The sequence below is a fragment of the Pezoporus wallicus genome, unplaced genomic scaffold (assembly GCF_028554395.1).
Source record: "Pezoporus wallicus isolate ANWC-B61680 ecotype Strahan unplaced genomic scaffold, APGP_CSIRO_Pwel_v1 contig_5261, whole genome shotgun sequence".
Lineage (NCBI taxonomy): Eukaryota > Metazoa > Chordata > Aves > Psittaciformes > Psittacidae > Pezoporus > Pezoporus wallicus.
In genome coordinates this window covers 8,594,011-8,615,149 of record NW_026642423.1, presented here as the reverse complement: position 1 = coordinate 8,615,149, position 21,139 = coordinate 8,594,011, and positions in this window count along the sequence as shown.

The window sequence follows — 21,139 nt, the reverse complement described above, 5'->3', positions numbered from 1 at the left end:
CAACAAGCCTTTGAGCAAATTAAACGCGAGATAGTTCATGCAGTAGCCCTTGGACCAGTCCGGACCGGGCCAGATGTAAAAAATGTGCTGTACACTGCAGCTGGGGAGAACGGTCCTACCTGGAGCCTCTGGCAGAAAGCTCCAGGGGAGACTCAAGGTCGACCCCTCGGCTCTTGGAGTCGGGGATATAAAGGATCTGAGGCCAGCTATACCCCAACTGAGAAAGAGATACTGGCAGCCTATGAAGGGGTTCGAGCTGCTTCGGAAGTGATTGGCACTGAAGCACAGCTCCTTCTGGCACCCCGGTTGCCCGTGCTGGGCTGGATGTTCAAAGGCAGGGTCTCCTCTACACATCATGCAACTGATGCTACATGGAGTAAATGGGCTGCACTAATTACACAACGAACTCGAATAGGAAATCTCAGTCGTCCAGGCATTCTAGAAGTCATCATGGACTGGCCAGAGGGCAAAGATTTTGGAATGTCACTAAAGGAGGAGGTGGTGCACACTTAAGAGGCCCCACCATATAATGAACTGTCAGAAAGTGAAAAGCAGTATGCCTTGTTTACTGATGGGTCTTGCCGTATTGTGGGAAAGCATCGGAGATGGAAGGCAGCTGTATGGAGTCCTGGACGAAAAGTTGCAGAAACTGCTGAAGGAGAGGGTGAATCGAGTCAATTTGCCAAGGTGAAAGCCATCCAGCTGGCCCTGGACATTGCTGAACGAGAAAAGTGGCCAGTACTTTATCTCTATACTGACTCATGGATGGTGGCAAATGCCCTGTGGGGGTGGTTGAAGCAATGGAAGCAGAGCAACTGGCAACGCAGAGGTAAACCCATCTGGGCTGCTGCCCTGTGGAAAGATATTGCTGCCAGGGTGCAGAACCTGGTGGTGAAGGTACGTCATGTAGATGCCCATGTACCCAAGAGTCGGGCCACTGAGGAACACCAGAACAACCAACAAGTGGATAAAGAGGCTAAGATTGAAGTGGCTCAGATGGACTTAGATTGGCAACATAAAGGTGAATTATTTTTGGCCCAGTGGGCCCATGACACTTCAGGCCATCAGGGCAGAGATGCAACATATAGATGGGCCCGTGATCAGGGGGTGGACTTAACAATGGACACTATTGCCCAGGTTATTCATGAGTGTGAAACATGTGCTGCAATTAAACAAGCCAAGCAGTTAAAGGCTCTTTGGTATGGAGGACGATGGTTGAAGTATAAATATGGGGAGGCCTGGCAGATTGACTATATCACACTGCCACCAACCCGCCAAGGCAAGCGCCATGTGCTTACCATGGTGGAAGTAACCACCGGGTGGCTGGAAACATACGCTGTGCCCCATGCCACTGCCCGGAACACCATCCTGGGCCTTGAGAAACAGATTTTGTGGCGACACGGCACCCCAGAGAGAATTGAGTCAGACAATGGGACTCATTTCCGGAATAACCTTATAGATATTTGGGCCAAAGAGCATGGCATTGAGTGGGTATATCACATCCCCTACCATGCACCAGCCTCTGGGAAAATCAAACGGTACAATGGGCTGTTAAAAACTACACTGAGAGCAATGGGTGGGGGAACTTTCAAGCATTGGGATACACACTTACCAAAGGCCACCTGGTTGGTCAACACCAGAGGATCTGCCAACAGGGCTGGCCCAGCCCAGTCAGAACTTTTACATATTGTAGAGGGGGACAAAGTTCCCGTGGTGCATGTAAAGAATTTGCTGAGGAAGACAGTCTGGGTAATTCCTGCTTCAGGTAAAGGCAAACCCACTCGTGGGATTGCTTTTGCTCAGGAACCTGGATATACTTGGTGGGTAATGCGGGAAGATGGGGAAGTCCGATGTATACCTCAAGGGGATTTGATTTTAGGGGAAAACAGCCAGTGAACTCAATTGTATGCTGTTGCCTGCTGTGTAATGCTTTTATAGCCCATCAACTAGATGTCTCCAGGTCACCAGCGACTGGCCCTGACTTCCCTCCAGCCATCATCCCAACAGAGAATGAACTTGGAACATCATGGACCGAATGGACTCGGCAGCATTGTAGGGATTGGTCCATGCACTAAGAAAATGATCTTTGCCTCTTGGTCTGTATGTATATGGATGTATATATATGGGAGAGCGATGGTATATTGAAAATGTGGGATCTGAGCACGACGTGAATGGTATGGAATAAGGGGTGGATAGTGTCCTGGGTTCAGCAGTAGCAGTCATGTTTTTTCCTTTGTGGTAGCTGATGCAGTGCTGTGTTTTGACTTACAACCTGAGAACAGTGTTGGTGAAGCCGATGTTTTCGGTTGTTGCTGAGTGATGTTTACCCTGACCAAGGACTTTGTGAGGCTCATGCTCTGCCAGAGAGGAGGGGAAGCAGGGAGGAAGCAGAGATGGGGCGACTGACCCGGGCTAGCCAGGGAGCTATTCCATACCACAGCACTTCATGGCCGGGGTGGGGGGTAACTGGGAGTTACCCAGAAGGACACGGGCTTCCGGGTGGGACTCGTTTTCTTGGCCGGTGGTATCGTATTCTCTTCCCTTGTTATTTTCCCTTATCATTTTTGTAGTTGATAGTAGCGGTGGTGATTTGTGTTGTACATTGGTTGCTGGACTGTTCTTGTCTCAACCCATGGGAGTTGCACTTTTTCGATCCTCCTCCCCGTTCCTCCGGGAGTGGGGAAGGGGAGAACCCCGGGGGGGGGGGGGGGGTGGGACACGGACCTCGATTGTTGTCAGCTCGGCACCACTCACTGAGAGTGAGTGAACAAGTTGCCTGACTGGGTTTAAACCACGACACCCTGCTCTCTCCAACCAAGACAAATCAGGCCCATCTCCAGGCTTTGGAAGAGCGTTCTCTAACAGTCTTTTGGGCTATCTCCTCCACCCTCACTAGCACCACTTCTGCTTTTTTTGTCGTTGCTCCCCATCTAATAACGTTTTCCCTACTTGAGCTGTGTTCTCACCCCAGTCCTCCCTTCTCCATCCTCTCTGCTCCACCTCCATCTTGATTCTCTCATACTCCAGTTCCCATCCCAGCTCTTCAGGCTCCGCACCTCCTCACACTGTGCCCAAATCCAATGAGATGTGTCCCCTACAGCAAACCTAGCCCCTGACTCTCATTTAACACTTTCATCCCTCTGCTCCACACACCTCTCAAATGGCAGTATCCTGACATGGTCCATCCCTCCTGCAACAGAGACCACTGGAAGACAGTCCCCAGGCTGAACCCAGCATCCCAAAAGGATGGGCAAGGAGGGGGAAAGCCTGGTTTATCCCACCATCCTCTGGAGCAGCGCACACAACACACAGGGTCTGTGTTGGGCCCTGGCAGAGTCCCTCGGGAAAGGAACTGCTGGGCCCTCTTCCCTCTTTCAGGTTTATCGCTTCACCCAGACTGGGTTTTTAAGCAGGAATGGTACACCCTGGAGAGCACCTCTGCAGTCAGACTTGGGGCTTCCACTCCAAAGCACAGAGATTCTTCTAGTCAAAACACTTGACTAGCAGTTTCTAGAATATAGAAAAATCATCTGCTTTTCTCTAAATTTATTCCCAAGAATAACTGCATTCTGTTAGCTGAAGATTTGCATTGCTGCATACAAGCAAACATAGTATGACCATGTATGGTTTCCATACACAAGCTGAAAAACTTCCCTGCAAAGAGCTAATGTTTGATAAAGTTATAGTCAGATGAAAACCATAATCTTATAATGAAAAATGTTTAGAAATCTTAATTAGACATCACAGTCGGTATTACAACACGATAAGGACTAATTTCTACGTCATTCTGTATCACAGAGAATTCTGAAAACAATGTTCGTATTTAATTTATTATTTACTCATCTGAAACTCCCTTTCAAATCAAATCAATGTTAGCTAAAAGTAATGTTTTGCCACTAAAATGTGATCTTCAGATTTGTTCTGCTTCCATCATTTCAGTTATGCTTTTCACAATTAGTTTGAATGATATCCTGCAAATCTTACCTTGCTCTACAAAACTGCTCAGCATCTCCCATCTCCTGCCTCTCTGAACTCATCTGTTTTCCCTCTGCTGTTACCTCATCAAACTGTGCAACATGGTCATCTCTGCCTCTTCTATAATGCACACTGACCCAGAATGAATAGAGGGAAAATGTTAGTGAATGTGATTCTTTTAACTGGGATTTTATGTGTGCTCTCTAAACAATGTCTGATGCAGTGTGTATATAGATCTGCCTTTGAAAATGTCATTTAAGGGAGGTGCCTGGAGGATCCCCATTCTCAGAGTTTGCTGACACCGCCGGCATTTCACTACAAACACATTTAGACAGATGGGTGGGCTGGATGGTTTTACTGACTCCCAGCCAGGACTTCTGCAAAAGCTGCATTTGCCTGCTTAACACTTATAAAAACAGAAAAGAAGAGGCTGGAAAACATAATAAGTGATCCATGTGCATTACTGAGCAGTTTTACTTGCTTGCACATTGAGGCTGGTGCAGTGGTACAGCCCTATGAGGGGATGGGGGGCTTGCAACTGTGGAAGCACCTTTGTGAGCCCCACAGAGCCACCACAAAATCCCACCTTGATTCCTGTCCTCATTAACAGCAAAATACATAGAGCAAATGTGCTGAGTGGGCTTTTCTCATTGACTTGTCAGAGGGGTTGTGTACTACACAATGTAAAAATCAAGTTCAGCTAGTTCAAAGACGTGGGATCAGATCCCCATCTTGTCCCAGCTGCTCTGCTCCCAGGTTCATTTGATGTCTTGGTTGTTTGCTGACAGCCCGATGGGGTCCACGGACACCCTCGTGGCTGATTTCAGTACCATCCTTGTTATTCATTATATGCAGTTCTAGACTAAGGCAGTGTTTTACAGGACACATAAAGCCAACGCAAGGGGCTTGTCCCAGTTAAGGAAGGGGCTGTGACCCTGCAAACACCAAATCCCATCACTCTGTGACTCCAGCACAGAGAAAAGGCAGATGGCATTTTGGATAAAGGCTGTACAGCACAAGGACCTGATTCCCTGACCCCTCCTCAAAATCCTATTGTATATTCATCTACATATTGTGTGAATATATATATTGTATATTCATACTGTGTTATTCAACCATGCATGAATTTCTCGCCCACTTCAGCCTCCATGGCAAGGCATGTGTTCTGACTCCATGTGACAAGGCTCCCGGTGCCACTATTGGTGAAGCCATCTCCTAAAAATACCAAGTCAAATCCATCTTCTGACTTCGTTTGGAGCTTCCAAGGAACTCGAGCAGAAAAAGTATCAAAGCAAAACCTAAGCAGGACAGCAAGGTTTGCACCAGCGGCTACAGTCACACTGGAGGGCACAAAGGAGGCGCAATTCTGCACAACCAGAAGAATGACAAAACACAGGACATCACCACTGTGCCCACAGCAACTCAGAGAGGGATGCAACATTACCTTTTGCTCTTTCCAGCTCCGGGCTCTATTTTATACCCCACTACTGTTTGCTGCTGTTGGCTTATTCAGCTCCCTTTCCACAAGCGTTCAGGCTACGGGGCTGCATTGTGATCCCACTGTGGCTGCTTGCTTATAGGTGATACTGTAACACAAACGGGAAAACCTCAATGTTTATTTCTTCCACAGGTATTGCTTGTGGGTTTAGGGTGATGAAGGTATGACAGATAAAATTGCCCTTGACCTCAGTTCAAAGATCCAACTCCAGTTACAGTTCTCCAGGCAGGGTGATGTACATGCTTGACAAATCTTGGTTTAGGTGCTTCAGCATCGAAGTGAGAAATAGCTTGAACATATGATGGAGAAACGGGAAACATTTTATACCGCCAATAATTTGAGTGTTTATTTCCAAAGCAGCATTTTAAAATTAAGATCTAAGGGGTCAAGTTCCTGATCATTTAGATAGCCTCTCTCCTTGCAAATGTCTTGCAAGAATTAAAAAACAGGACTTTGAAATAAAATACTAATAAAATAATAAAAACAAACAAATAAATGCTGCTGCAGTGACAAGACATTTCACTGGTCACTTTAGTTTCATGAGTTGTGCTCAGCTCCATGGCCAGGCAAACACAGGAGACAGCTGTGACTCGGCTGACAGGACCCTGAGAACAAGAGGAAAGAAAAGGAGCTTTTATTGTCCAAATCCCCTGCATTTTGGCCTCTTGGCACACTGGTTGTCAGCAAAGGGATTGAGAGGCAGAGGGCAGACAGCAGGCTGCTCCAGAAGGGAGGGAGCTGGGCACAGGTAAGCACAATTCTCCAGCTGTGGTAGTAAGGTGCCACAGAAAGACAGGATCTGTTGTCGAGATGTCACTGGAGAACTTCTCCTGGACTTAAGCCTTGTTTTAAGAAACCAAAACACCTGTATTGCTGCTCAGGAGACCGTGACATGTCTGAAGGCTGGCAGTGGCACCAGTCGCACGTCACTCAGCCTGTACGCAGAGCTGTGAGAGGCTCCCTTTGAGTGACAGCTCTGCAGCAGGAGCTGAGCTTTAAAACCTGCCCCCAACACAGGTATAAAAAGAGAGACAATGCGCTGCAGATTTGTCATTGCCTGTTGCTCATCTGTGTGAGCTGCTTGCACTTTGCTTTAGCACAGCAATATCCTCTGGGGTCTCCTTATAGAAATCCCTGGGGAGCCATGCCTCCTGCACTGTGGCCATTCCCACCCCAAAACCCTCAGCACCTGCAGCAGGGCCGCTGCTGAGTCTCAAATCCTCCTCTCCTTCTCCCAATATCTGTAAGAGATGTTGGCCTTAAATCAGTGCTGACTTAAATGTTTAATTGCCCATGCAGAGCTCCTCCTCCTGGTTTCATCAATTCACTGACAATTTGGGATGCTTTGCATATCAACAGAAGCATACATATCAGTGCTACATTACACGCTGGCCATCAGGGGTTGAATTTGTCACAGCTGCATCCCGTGTATCACACCGGTAATCCTTTTCCAAGTTAATTGGGCCAGCCGTGCTGCACACGCCATTCCATAAAGCTCTGGGTTTACCTTTCTGGCAGCATGAACCAGAAGCTGGTTTTGCTCTTGCAGATGTCCTTACACTGGCAGTGTGGAGCCTCCTGAGCTTCTGTCAGACACCCTGGTACACTCACAGCAAGCAAGCCTGACACAGTACAGGAAGCCTGGAGGGCTGGGTATCAGGATGAGCACACACCACTAAAAATAGCTCAGAAACTTCAAAACCAAGGCATCCACCTGGACACCAAGGAAGTGACTTTCTTCCTCCTGGGGATCGCAGGCAAACAGTGTCCCTGCAGACTCACAGGGAGAAGAAGGATAGTTCAGAACACTCACATCACTGCTGTGATGTTTGGGGGGATGCTTTGGGGGAATACCTATCCATAGCCTATAGAAAGACCCCAAAACCAAGCCTTTAAATCAGGCACTTGTAATCAGACAGCACGAACAGTCCCTGCTTTTATTTACTGCATCCACCACTTTGCTATTCAGTACATAATTGTATTTAGTACTTCATATTAGAGAAAAAGAGTCATGAAAAACAGTGCCAGAACACCTCCTTACACTTCTCAGGCTATGTTTCATGATAAACTTGGCTGGCCAAGCCTTCACCTCAGCTACAGAGAGATCCCAGCCCACACACAGCCTCTCTGCTGGGCCTCTTGGCAGTGGAATTACACCCTTCTTGGTGCAGGCTGCCAGGGTCCTCACTGCCCAGTGAGATACCCTGGCATCACATGTGTTGTGGTGCTGTACTTCGACATCACACCTCTCACCAAATCATTCTCAATTTCCTCAGAGTCCTCATGTAGTGCCAAGCAAGTTAATTCAAGCTTTTAAGTGTCTGTCAGAAATAGTCTTCTCCTCCTTGGTCACAGATTTTCTCCCCATATAAAGGCATAAAAGAGTATATTTTGAACACACTGATGCACATCCATAGGTGAACTGTATATCATCCTATAAATTGGGAATTAGATATATAACCCAATAGCACCGAGACAGAAAATCCACAGAGGTGAATCCTTTTTTCTGTTTCTCAATGCATTATGCTTGCTTAAATCACAATGTCTGGTAATCACCCCTGCCATGTTTCCAGTGGTACCAGCACTTACAATGTGGTCATGCTAACCTGCAGAGCTGGGCACCTCCAGATGCCTGCAGAAGGACTGTCTCCCATGCCACTTGGCCAAGCAGTGATGTGACCCGGTGACTCTGACATGGCTGTGGAGGGAAGAGGGGAACTCCACTATGGGGCTGCGAAAGGCTGCATCATATCTTTTCCCTTCCAAACCCATCAGGACCCCAAGTGAAGCGTCTGATACCTATCAGTGCTTTGAGACTTGGTGCAGGCAGCTGAGAGCCACAAGGGCTATTGCAGCCACTCCATGCTTCTGATGCTCGGCCATGGGGATCCTGGGCGGCCCACATTTCCTGATCCTCACAAGCAAACTCTGCAAGGAATGATTACTAGTCCATTGCAAAGGTCATGCTCTATGAGGGCTCCCTGTTCATTGCACTGAGATGTATTTTCTTTACACTTGCATTTAGCTGCCAAGGCTCCACTATTTTCATGCATTGTGTTTCTGACAAAGTGTTTCTGTTGGTAAATACCCACCACTTGGTGCTACGCACAGCCTCAACCACCCTCCCTGCAGTCGTGGGAGACGAGAGGATTCAGCTAAATCCACACCCAGCCACCTGACTGGGTGGTTTCCAGGGACAGAGGGGATCCCTGGACTGCAGAGGAAAGGACACGCAGGAGCTCAGCCCGTTCTCAGATGCAGCATCTGCTCTGCAATAGAGGTGGCACATGCACTTGACTGTCATCCCCACTGCTTGATCTAGCACTGGGAAGTGGAATTCCTCAGTGTACTGGGTGGTTTCGGTTCTGAGCAGGCGAGTCTTAATATGAGCAGGAGGAGAATCAGCGCTTTAAAATGGAAAGCAAAGATGAAGAAATGAGCGCTTTTAAGCTGCAGCCTGCAAAGCCCAGTGATGGGGTGCCAGGGCACCCTAGGGATTAGGACACTTCCTCTCCTTTTGCCGATGCAGCTCCATGAGCAAGTGGGGCAGCTCCTACATGACCTGCCCCTAACCTCACTGGCTCTGCAATAATTTCTCCTGGAATCTTCATTTCCTCTCCTGTCATCTTGCTGTTAAGTCGCTTTTCTGTCCTTTGATCCTCTTTTTTCCTCTTCCAGCTACAGGATGCACTGCTTTCCCCCTTTGCCAGCACAGAGGCCTTGTTCCCCAGCAGTAGCAAGCAGAGATGCTTGTGTGGAGTGCTGGTGACATGTTGTGGCTGGCCTGGTTAATCACACATATTCCCAAGAGCTACCCAAGCTGGTCAGATCTGAGATCTGATCTAATACAAAATACTCATACTGCCCCCCAAAACCTATGCAAACCCTGGAGGGCGGTGGTTGTCCATGTGCTATAGGCTTAGCCTTTCTACCTGATACGGTTAAAGGTTAAAAGGATTTTACACTCTTATGCATAGCTATATACATGCATGGAATATTACTTAACACAGTATCTTGACTTTAAAAACATTTTGACTTAAGTTTGAACCTTATGATATTTACATATAAAATTCTCAATTTACCACTCCTGGCAGGCCCTACAGCTCAGTAACAATCTTAATTAAGTCCCTGATAGGGCTTGGTGTTTAAGGCTATGCTTAAATCTACTGACTTAATAAAATTAAATATGCGTAATTATTTATTGCTGACTAGTGTAGACACATATGTAACCTATGCTGTTCACACTCACCCTATGCACTTCTGGAGCCAGACCCTGGCTTTGTGTTTAACTTGTGTATTGTCAAATAGAATGGGGGGGCAGGTTCTTAGATACTGTAAGTAAGATAATCATTTAACTGACATCATTGGACTGATTTGAGGCAAAAGGACTTCTTGCATGTTAAAGCACATGAATAAATTGTTATCAATTTATTTATTAATTGTTGTCAATTTTTCAGGCCTGTGTTTATGAACCTTTCCAGTTCAGAGCCCAAACATACCCCATGTCAGCGGGTCGGGTCATCTGCAGCACCTGCAAGTGCTTCCAGAACATATTCAGGCTACAGCATAGCTGCACAGCTGTACAAAGAAAATATTCCAGTCCTTCCTTGTGTCCTTATGCCAAAATGCTGTTTCAGAACTGCGATACCAAGTCATTTAAATACTGCCAGTTTATGCAGCATCTCATTTATCCTTTAATATTATACTTGCTTTTTTCTCTGAAGAGTTGTGTCTAATCACATCAGGATTTTCTTCAGTAATTCTGCCTCTGGGTAAAGAGTATTTTTTTATACAACAGGGATGGATCTACATGGCTTTAAGAGGCAGATTCTCCTAACACTCAGGGCCTGGCTTAGAGGAGGCTCCTGAACTGATTCTGTCAAGAAGAGTTTGCATTTTCTTCAGGGCGAGTTAGAAAAGGGAAAAAACCTAAATGGATTTTGACATTTGTATTTCAAGTGTTATCTGTCAAATATGCCAGGACCAGATCACAAATTTCCTAAAGACTGTTGTGGCTATCCAGCCTACCAGTAGCAATCTAGAGCTCATATACAATCCAGGCAGAAAGGCACATTGATAGAGTGCGATGACAGATTTCACATTAGGACAGAGGAGGAATAGGGGCAGCTAACAGCATCTTTAAAATTGCACATGGGTCTTGGATGTAAGTGAGGTCTGACAGGCCAGTCTGCAAAAAACAGAGAAGAAACAGAAACCAGAAGGTTGCCCAAGGCCATGTTACCTGGAGCTGATCAGTGGCTTCACCACATGGGTCCTTTGTTCCTTAAGTTTCGTGCTGCTGTGCACAAAATTACTCTCAGAAGCCTTGACCTTTCACTTCCTATTTAAATGTTATTTTGGATCAACCAATCTCTTCCAGTCCCCATTTCTCTGAAACCAGCTAGGGGCAGAGACACTATGCAGGGAAAGGCAAGTAATGCCACTGAGGGCTGAAGGATGCTGAGGAGCAAAGCCATACCAGGACAGGTATTCCCACCTCCTGCAGAGCCCCAGCCCCAGAAATGACTGCAGCATCAGCCTGACTACCTGCTCTGGCAGGACAAATGGCACTTATGGAGGATACCCAAGAGCAGCCTTGCATGGGCCAATTCAAAACGAGTGGCAGCAGAGGACAGAGGCTGCTTAGGTTTTACATTGCTTCATCTCTTTAGTCCCCTAGGTTTGTTATTGATTCCCCCTGTGACATTATGCAAAAACCCCCATTGACTAAAGGACCTTGAGGATGATTTCTGATACTCCAGCAGCATCAGATTAGATCAGCTTCAAGGTGATCTGCCAGCTCTGCCTCTCCATCATACAGTGTCTGGTTGTTTCCAAAGCACTCTATTCTAACAGTCTGATTTAATACCATGTGAAGGGGAGATCTACAGGTCCTGTTATTATATGAAATTAAAATTCATTATGCTGGTTACTTTTCTAGTTTTAATGTATTGGCGCTACTAGCAAAACAACCAGAGTCCACCAAATACAAGATGCCATGTGTTGTATTAGCTACATTGATTTGTAGATGAGGAATGCACAAACTGATGCACATTGTACTCTATTTTGAATGCACAAATTGAGGCACATTGTACTCTAATATTATAACAAAAATGCCAGTGAAATGGAATACTGTGTAGAGAGATGTAAATTGTTCCAGGGTGTATTAATAGCCAGGCTGAACTGGGAGGAAAATGGGTTGGTGTATTTGCTGCTGAATGTTTTTGAGATCCTGTGTGGTAGATTGATACAGGTCTGTTTGACCACGAGTGATGTTATCCTTACCAAGAACTCGCTTGCCCCAGGTTTTCCAGGGATTGTCAATACCCTGAGTCCTGCTATAGGTGCTGTCAGCCATTTAATTATGAATGCTTAATCACCAGTGGTGGATTAGCCCATGGTCTCCTCCAAACACAAGCATGTAAGTGCAGCAAAAGCTGAGCTTCAGAGCCCAGACAACAAGCTCCCACACAGATTTAATTTCCCATAAGGCTACTCCTGCACAATGAATGCATTTCAATCACATCCAGGTGAATGGGCATGGGCTTCAGTAGGTGTTTGCTTCTCACATAGTGAGTCTTTCTTCAGATATGGGTTAGAGCCCACAGGAAATATCTGGCAGTGGACTGCACTTTTGCAGGGTTTGAGAGATCACTTGCCTGTACACTGAATCTTAAAAGCAGTTGACACTGAGCACCAGCCATTCTTTTCCCTCCCATTTTAATTCCAAACTGGTCCTGGCAGCTCCTGGCCCAGCAACCTCTAACTTGCACTGCACACAAACATTAAGCTTTTGTAATCCTTGCTCTCCAGTGGGTCAAGATATTAATCACTGACACCACAAACAGGAATCACTAGCCCCCACAAGATCGATGGAGTCCCAAGAGAGTAGGTGGGATGGTGAGGTGACATAGAGAATGGCTCTTAAAATATAGCTACCATCTATTTCATAGTTTTGATAGATTTGAATATCATCTGTGTACCTGTTATGAATAGTTTACTAAATTTAAGGGACTTTTAATACCCATGTTTTATCTGCTATTCCACTTCCCTCCCAAAATCTAATATATTCTGAATCCTGTGTCACAGCTAACATAAACAGCTCCTGTTTCTCCAGTCAAAAGAGGCAAAAATAACCCATCAATAATAAGGACTATAAAGGGTAGATTCATTTTTTAGCATCAGGATGCCAGAACCAAGATATAGAAATAGATGTGAGTGCTATGGCATGGGAAAGCAGAATAGAAATGTTTCTCTTTTTTTTAATTATTATTATTATTATTTTGGAATCAGAGGGTTTTACAGGCACCATATCCACTGGGAATAAGCCATACAGGGCAGTAAGGGGCAGCCAGGGCAGGCAACCCTGCACCTTCCAGGGCTGCATCATCATCAGCCCAGAACTGGCCTTTGGGCTCACCCAAACAGACCTTGAGAAGTATGCGACCTCCAGAGAGATGTGTCAGCAGAGGAGAGTGCACCCACAGCCTATAGGAAAAAAAGGGCACAGGATGAGCAATCTGGGACATGTCACTGTCACTGGACCCAAATACCATCTTCTCTGAGTTGCAGAAATGGCCCCTTGCTCAAGATCCCAGGGCACAAACCCTGAGGAACAGGACTGACTGCATAGCTTCAGGAAATCCCTTGCTTCACAGCATCAGCCAGGCTGAAAACAATGGTGACCACCACATATGCTCCAGGTGTCCGTCTGTCCAGCTGCAAATACACACAACCCCAGTTCACATGAATAAGGCAACTCCAGAAATCCTCAGCAAGGTCATCCCAGGACATGTTGTAACCACCTCTAATGCCATGCTAGTGGGTCAGATAAATATTAGTTTTCTCACTAGCTACTTTCAAAACACCCAGATCAGTGGGAAATGTGCTCTGCAGCCCACCAGGGAGATATCAACATGTTGGGTAGCACAGAGCTTGCTCCTGATGGTAAAGAAGAAGAATAGGCACCCTTGGGGATGAAGAGATGTCCAGCAGCATGCTGCGAGCTGGGTACTCAGCACCCTGTACCAGCCATATGGGCTGGGAGATAGTCCCGGCCTGCTCCGCCACCACTGAGCTGAGCTGGGGACTCACAGAGGTACTTCAGTATCTGTTTGAAAACACAGTGAAGCCCTTCCTGTTGATGGGCACATTTGCAGTATAGTTATGTCCTCTTTATTTCACTCTGAGGTTTAATTAATATATAAATCAAACGCTTATAAAACTCACAAATGCTTGGGAAGATGTGAAATTTAATTAGTTTGCCCACACAACTCCATATGTCAACTGTTAGCTCAATTACTCCTTGCCATGAAATACTGACTGCATTTTCCCATATTGGTAATTTCCCCTCTATCTCAGAGTCGTGGTTAACAACACCCTGAACTCAACGCACGCTCTTGTGTTAAATATTGAGCACAAGGAGCAAGAGCCCCTTTATCCAAATCACTGCTGGGTTTTGCGCAGAAATGAGATTCTCATGCAATACTGGGCAGATTATAATCTCTGGAATGTGGGGCAGGTTATTGCTCCTCTCTGGGATGCGCTACCAGACCAACTTGCAGAAGGTGCACCACCATGCCCATGCTCTCACCTAGAGCACTGGGGAAAATACATCCTTGTCCGGGTTTTCTCTTTTCTCAGGATGGCAGAGGAGTGGAGCTGGTGCCAGTCAGGCAGGGACCAAGGCTGGGGATGAAGCACATGGCAGGGATGGGTGAGAATGGGCAGGCAATAGATAGGCTGTGACTGGCTTATGCACGTACAAAGTGCAGGTGTGCAGCAGTTAAAGATGTTCTCCCATTTTACTTTACACAGTTCAGATTTATAGTTTCATAGTATAGATTCATAGTATGGAATCATAGTTTCAGATTTAGGTGAGAGCCCCATTTCCCCATGCACTGTGATGGTCTCAAAAAAACCCTGTAATTTTGAGCATAAAGCGGCCATGGGGGGTAGTTGCTGGTGGAGGGGGTGTTAAGCCATCCAGAGCTGCAACACAGACACAAAATAGAATCATTTTCATGCTCTAACTTTTCTTCAGGCAATCGGCTTACTTCTTTAATTCAAATTGGCTCTTCATACTCAAGTCTTATTTAATCTTATTTTTCAATTAAATTCAATTGTCTGTGATCGTCATAACTTCCTATACTTCCCTGCATGTCTAACATGGACAAGCTTTGCCTTTGTTCATTTTCCTTTTTTTTTTTTTTCAAGCTGGTGATGTGCTTAACAAAACCCTCTTCTGGCAAAGACAACTGGGTAAGAGCAGAGCCACAGCTTGGACAGATCCTGAAGCACCTCTGTGTTGCCCATACACAAGGAGCGGCTACTAAAATGATGCTGCTGGGAGGGGGGAGTATGTTTTTCACCAGTCAGCTGCTTTTGCTTGACATCAGGGTGTTCGTGGTCCCAATGGGCAGGGAGGAAACCTAGAGACATGGGATTGTGAGGCTGGAGCAGGCTTTCCACCTTCATTGGTCAGTGTCAGGTTAGAGGGAAAGGAGCACCCCTCTGCTCTTTGAAGTGACCCTTCAAAACACAGCTTTTACCTCTTTAGCCTTTCTAGAGGGATAAAAGGAAATGTTTCATGAAAAGCATGTTGTCAAACATGGGTTACAAGTACCTGGGGGAGTTCAGACAGAAGTCAGACTCCTGATTTCAAGTGTCCAATATTCAAGTGTATTCCAGTGCCTGCTATGGAGCCACAGGGTAGCTCCAAGCTATACATGATGTTTTTTCTTGAGACACCCTTTGACAGAGACTTCCCCAGGACTCTCAGCACTCCAGCCACACAAGCACAGCCCACATTGGATCAAATTCATCCCTCCTGCACCAACTCTGCAGTCTCACATGGGTCTCTGCAGCCAGATTCTAGCCCTAATCAGAATGGGGGGACCTGAGGAAAACCAGGGCCATTCACCAGAGAGGGAAAGCAGCTGTCAGTAGAAAGATTTTTAGGGACAGTTTTGTCATCAGCTGTGAAGCACCCAGGGAGCAGGAGAACCAACCACCTTAAAGGTGGTAAAGCTGCCATCCATCAAGAAAACTGTTGGCAGCGGGCACACTTCAGACAACACTTAGAAAAGGGATAATGCCAGGAAAGCTGCAGCAGCCAAAGGGTAAACCTTAATACATGCAGAGGTGATGTATATTGTCAACTACACCTTTATCTGCCACTTCTCCTATGCAAGTGTATAAAAGACAGCTGGGAACACCCTGCCCTGCCCAGCAGCTGCCAGTCCTGGCATCTGCAGGAGAGATGCTCCCGAGGGATTTGCTCATTTATCGCATTAAGGGTGTTTTGCTGCTGTAGCAAACCCTGGCTGTTTCACCACTGGTATCATCATGATGCTTTTAGCACTTCTGGAAAGGTTACAGACACCAGAGGACCAGTGATCAGGTGAGACATTCAGTTTCTGCCATCTTTTTTAAATACTAATAAATGCTTATTCTCTCTGGCTATGATGAACAGCTAGAAGCAGTCCCCAAGTGTATTTCAAAAATTGAAAGACCAGAAGGCAAAGAAAAAGGCCACCAATTTTATTATTTTGCATAAGCAGAGTATAATTGGAGAGCAGACGCTGTCTGTAGCATTCTGTCACTGGGGACTCTGGATTTCTAGTAAGAAATCCATGGGAGAATTAGATGTTGTTTTGGTGGTGTTGTAGCTGATTTACAGGGATGCACCTGGAATCAGAATCCATGTCCTGAGTCACTGTACTTCACCAAAAGCAGAAAATATAGACACTGTTTGTAAAACCCTGGAGAAACTGGGTCTGCAGTGGAAACAGTGATAACCCCTAATTATAGCAGAGCTTGTGGGGACTGTGATAATTAGGAGTTTCTGGTGTTCTGGAAATCAAAGTGGTTTCTATTCTTTTCTTTAATTAATTCAGGCTTTTATCTGTGAAAGTAGAGATGAATAAAGGTTCTGCCCTGGGCAAAGTGCAATGGTGCTTGTGCGGACCCTGGAAGGGTGAAGCCACCAGAACCTGGGATTTGGGCAATGTCCCTTGCACAGCAGCATCCCCGGCCTTTGGTTCTCAGTATTTTGGGAACACGAAGGGGAAAGGCCAGAGGGAGACATGCCCTGAGCAGGACTCCACATCACACATGTATTGCAGGGACCTGCTGCATGGGGATGTGCGTCCGTGTACCTGCAGTGGAGGGCAGACTGCCTGCCAGCAGGAATTCATGGGCAGCAGATAACAGACACCCAGCATTATCTCCTTCCCACACTGGAAAGGGTGAGTCAAGCTGGTCTAAAAATCATGGGATTGTTATGTTTTGTTGCTGTTGTTTAAATCAATGTTATAGGTTCCTTTCATTTCACCCTGGGAGGGGTTGATTTTGAGAGGCTTTCTCTGGCAAACCCCTAGGTCTGGGAAATAACTGAATATCCATATGACTGTTCAAAGACGACAGTAGTGTGGAATTTGTGGTAGAATCATGTGATATGACCAGATGCTTCCATGATGTGAATTTGCACATGCAGGGATAGAAAAAAGTTTTTAGCAGTAAGTAAAACCACCAGCTGAGGGGACGACTTCCGTGCTGGAAACAGGAGCATCTGCCACCCACTACAGCTGAAGGAGGCAGCCCAAATCTGTATGTTGTAATTAACCCACACAGCTAATTAATCAAATCCATCCCTGACAATGTTATCAAGACCTGCCTGGAAATGATCCTTTATGTCAAAGTCTATTTTAAGATTCAATAAATCAGGACTCATTCTGCATAAGCCATGCTCCAGTCTAGGGATCTCCATGCCTCATCATTTCCCACGCAAGGAATTCTCCTGCAGGCTCCCAGCCCACGGGCTCGACATTAGAGCTGTGCCCCAGAGCAGTTTTATCTTGGAATAAGCTGTTCCCCTGAAAGAAACTGCGTTTCAGCATCTACCATCATGCGGTTTTGGTCTTTTTCTCCTTTTCCTACTAGATGGCGCCTGCATGACAGGCGGAGACGAGCTTTCGCAGCGCCACCGTGGAGTATCTCTAGCAGGTCTACTTCATGAAGACCTGATGGAACTCACCGAAAAGACAGGCAGCTGAAAGCGATCACCTTCCTGGAGCTGACTAGGAGCAGGAAGCAGTTTTCTGGTAGCACTGCTTTAACTGAGCTGTCCCATCCCCAGGGGATGCTGGCAGACCCCTGGGGAGGCACAGTACCCAGCCAGAAACTGAATTTGAGGTAGCCCAGGTGTGCATAAGCCCTCTACAGACACTTCCAGCACAAGCACCCCCCTGTGTTGCCAGGGTGCTCAGGAGGGTATTTCCCTGGTGTTTCTGGATCGTCAGCAGAAAACACACAGCCGATAGAGGGGAGCAGGGAATCGGTGTGCATGCAGACCCCCATCAACTTTTACCACGGTACAGCCACCATCACCCCTGCCCAGCCCTCAGGTGGGAGGAGGACTGTGGGGATACAGACCACCCCTCCTCACCTAGGATACTCTGAGAGGGACACGGCAGTCCTTTGTCCTGCCTGCTACCTGCCCTCTACCTGCTCCCTCCTTGCAGCTCCATGGGGATATATATAGCCAGGTCTGTCCCCAGTGCCATCAGGATTCAGGAACAGCCTCAGTACTTCCAGATAACCCCAGCAGGATCAAGGGACAACACAAGCTACTGTTTGTCACCCAATAAACACACTATTTGCCCAACTCCAGCATCACAGAGCCATTGCTGCTCTCCCTCCACCCAGTTTTGCAGCCCCCAGCTCATTCTCCCTGCACATGCTTCCTGTTGCACAACAATGGCAATTTCATTTCTGGTCTGCACTCGATGGCAATAACTATATGTTACTAATTCCACCTCACCTGTGTTGGACGTGTGCCCTTCCAGCCTCTCTACCAGCTCCTTTCTGGGCTCCGTAGGTTTGGCACTCAGACCACATGCCAATCTGGAACACCATGTCAGCAAACCCACCTGACAATCCTGTTGTGCTTATAACCCAATTTCCCAACATAAACATCACAGGGCCCCAAGAAAGCAGCTGCCAGCTCAAAACACAGCTCTGGAAAGGCCAGAGAAAGAGCTATATTTACTGACCACCCTTCCAGATAGGTTTGGTTTGCAAAGAGTAAGTTTGCCAGGCACTGTCCCTGGATTTCAGGGGAAAGCGAAGCCCATTCCCTTGTCATGGCATTGGGGGTGACAGGGTGAGACCATGTCCCTGAGCTCAGCTTTTGACAGTGTACTTGCTCAGGTGCAGCTCCCACTGCTGCATTCCTCGTGGCCTCCAGTGCACACCAGCTCTTGGCAGGCACATCTCTGTGATGCACCTAGGGGAACTGGTGAGGAAAGCATCACAAGGAGGCTGAGAGACTACTGCCTTGGTATCTGGATACAGCAAAGCCTGGGCATGCACTGGGACAGGGAAGGGCGTCCCACATTGTTGATTCGGAGGTGAGCTGGCCCTGTGCACCCCTCTATGCAGCCACTTTGGATGGTTTGAGCATCCCAGCAAGAGCGCCAGACACAGTGTGGGATGTGGAGGCTCCCCATGGCTCCCTGGCCTGGCAGCCAGGAGCTGCCAAGGTTCATCTGCTCACCCATGCCATGCTGAGCTGGCACATGGGCACCGGTGGAGCCTGCCAGCCCCAGCCCTGAGCAGATCCAAAGCAACTGTTTGGCTCCGCAGCGGGGAAGGCCAGGGAGGAGGGGGCACAGGTGGCTTTGTGGCTGAGGGGACAGCAGGGGCCCAGCCAGCTGGGCACTGGGGGACAGATGGTGCTGCTGGAGAGTCGTAGCTCTGACCACAGTGATGAGCTGGGAAGGACTACTGCTGGGAGAAGGAAGGTCCATCTGACACAGGGAAACCTTTGCTCAGGACCAGCAAGAGGATGTGGAATGAAACCAACAGATAAATACACAGAAACACTGGCCAAGTCCAGCACAAGCACTAAACACTGGGTAGCTCTGGGTAGAAATGAAATGAAGCCACCTTGCAAGCCCGTAACAGGTCACCCCATCAGACTCCCAAGGGCATTTCCAGAGCAACCAATAAAGCCAGTCACAGACCAGGAGCTGGGGAGGCTTTAGCTACCTACCGAGGCACCTGCAGGAAAAATGGAGCTGCAGGACTCAAACCATCCAGTAGATGGATAGCCTGGACAGGGCTCTCGACAGGTTTGAGAAGAGGGAGACATATACAGTGTGTGTTCATTTTGAATCACTTCTTTGTGACAGAGGTGGAAGAGCAGAGGATGTTCTGGTGAAAATGGTGGGAAAAAGAAATCCATTTGCTATTCTAGGAAAATGAAGTGAAATAGAAAAAAGTAGATTTCAGCGCTTCAGAATAAAGGAATCCCAGAGGGCTGGTCATTACCCAAGGAAATGACCATAAACCTGAAAAATAGCCTTGCTTCATGCAAGCGAAAGGGACAGAGGGAGACCAAAATGGTGCAAATACAGCGTTGCAAAGACCTGAAAGATCAAAGCAGAATCATGTAAGTAGTTGTAATGACCAGAGCAAACAAGGCAATGACTATGGGCTCTATAAATACAAGGCAAAATTTGTCCATTACATAATGCAGGAGTGCAGGTAACAAGATACAAAGTGCAGGAGAGTTTCTTTCCTTCAGTCTCCTCAAAGGGCTGATCGCAGTGTATAAATTAGGTATCATTAAGATACATATGACGAGGCAGGGGCCACAACAGGGAAGAAGGGGGTAAGGAGTAATCCAGGTGTCTCAGCTTCATCGAGTCACAGATGGACTTCACTGAGGCATGATGAAGTACAGACATCCCAATGATCCTTCTCCTAACCATGCCAATAGGTATTCTCGCCTCTCCAGTATTGCCCAAAAACCAGGGAACTTGCAGCATCTCAGAGTTTGCAGCCTGAACATCCTTAGCCTCTGAAACTTTCTCTTATACAAGGTCCAGCAACCAAGAGTCAACAATGCACCCCCAAGCAATCCCCATGTCTTTCCCATGTTAGCAGGTTTCTGTATCTCTCACCCCATTGATGTGATAGTGGATGTAGGAAGTGATGGGAACACCAGGCTGGGAAAGACCAGGCTGGCAGTGGGCCCCATCTGCAAACAGCACAAAGGCAGGAAAGGGGGGACATCTGCAGCAGTCAGCAATGAGAATGGGCTGACATGGTTAAAATCACAGCCTGCTTATAAAAGTTGTGGCTGCCCCATCCCTGGCAGTGTTCAAGGCCAGGTTAGATGGGGCTTTGAGCAACCTGGTCGAATGGAAAGGTGTCCCTGCCCATGACAAAGGGTTTGGAACTGGATGATCTTTAAGGTCCCTTCCAACCCAAACCATTCACACAAGGCTCAGTTAAGAGGGGCTGCACATCCCTCTGCACAGGCTTCAAAATCAGATCACACCAGCATCACCTCAACTATGCTGTGGGTTAGGGACAGATGAGACAATTCCTTCATGTCCCTCCCTGTTGCTCTAACAGATAACCAGTGTTCCAGAGGTATTTTATTTTTAATCCCTGTGGGTTTGACCCAGTGTTTTTACCTGAAAGCACTACTTTCAGTGCCAGCTCTCAGCAGCCTAACAGCATGGTACCACTGGTCTACCAGAGCAGGACCATGCAGCTGATTAGGGGTGCGTGCAACATTCAACTCCTTTCCCGGTGCGGTGCGGGGTAAAAACCATTATCTGCTCCACACCCCGTGGCACAGCTTTTAAGAGC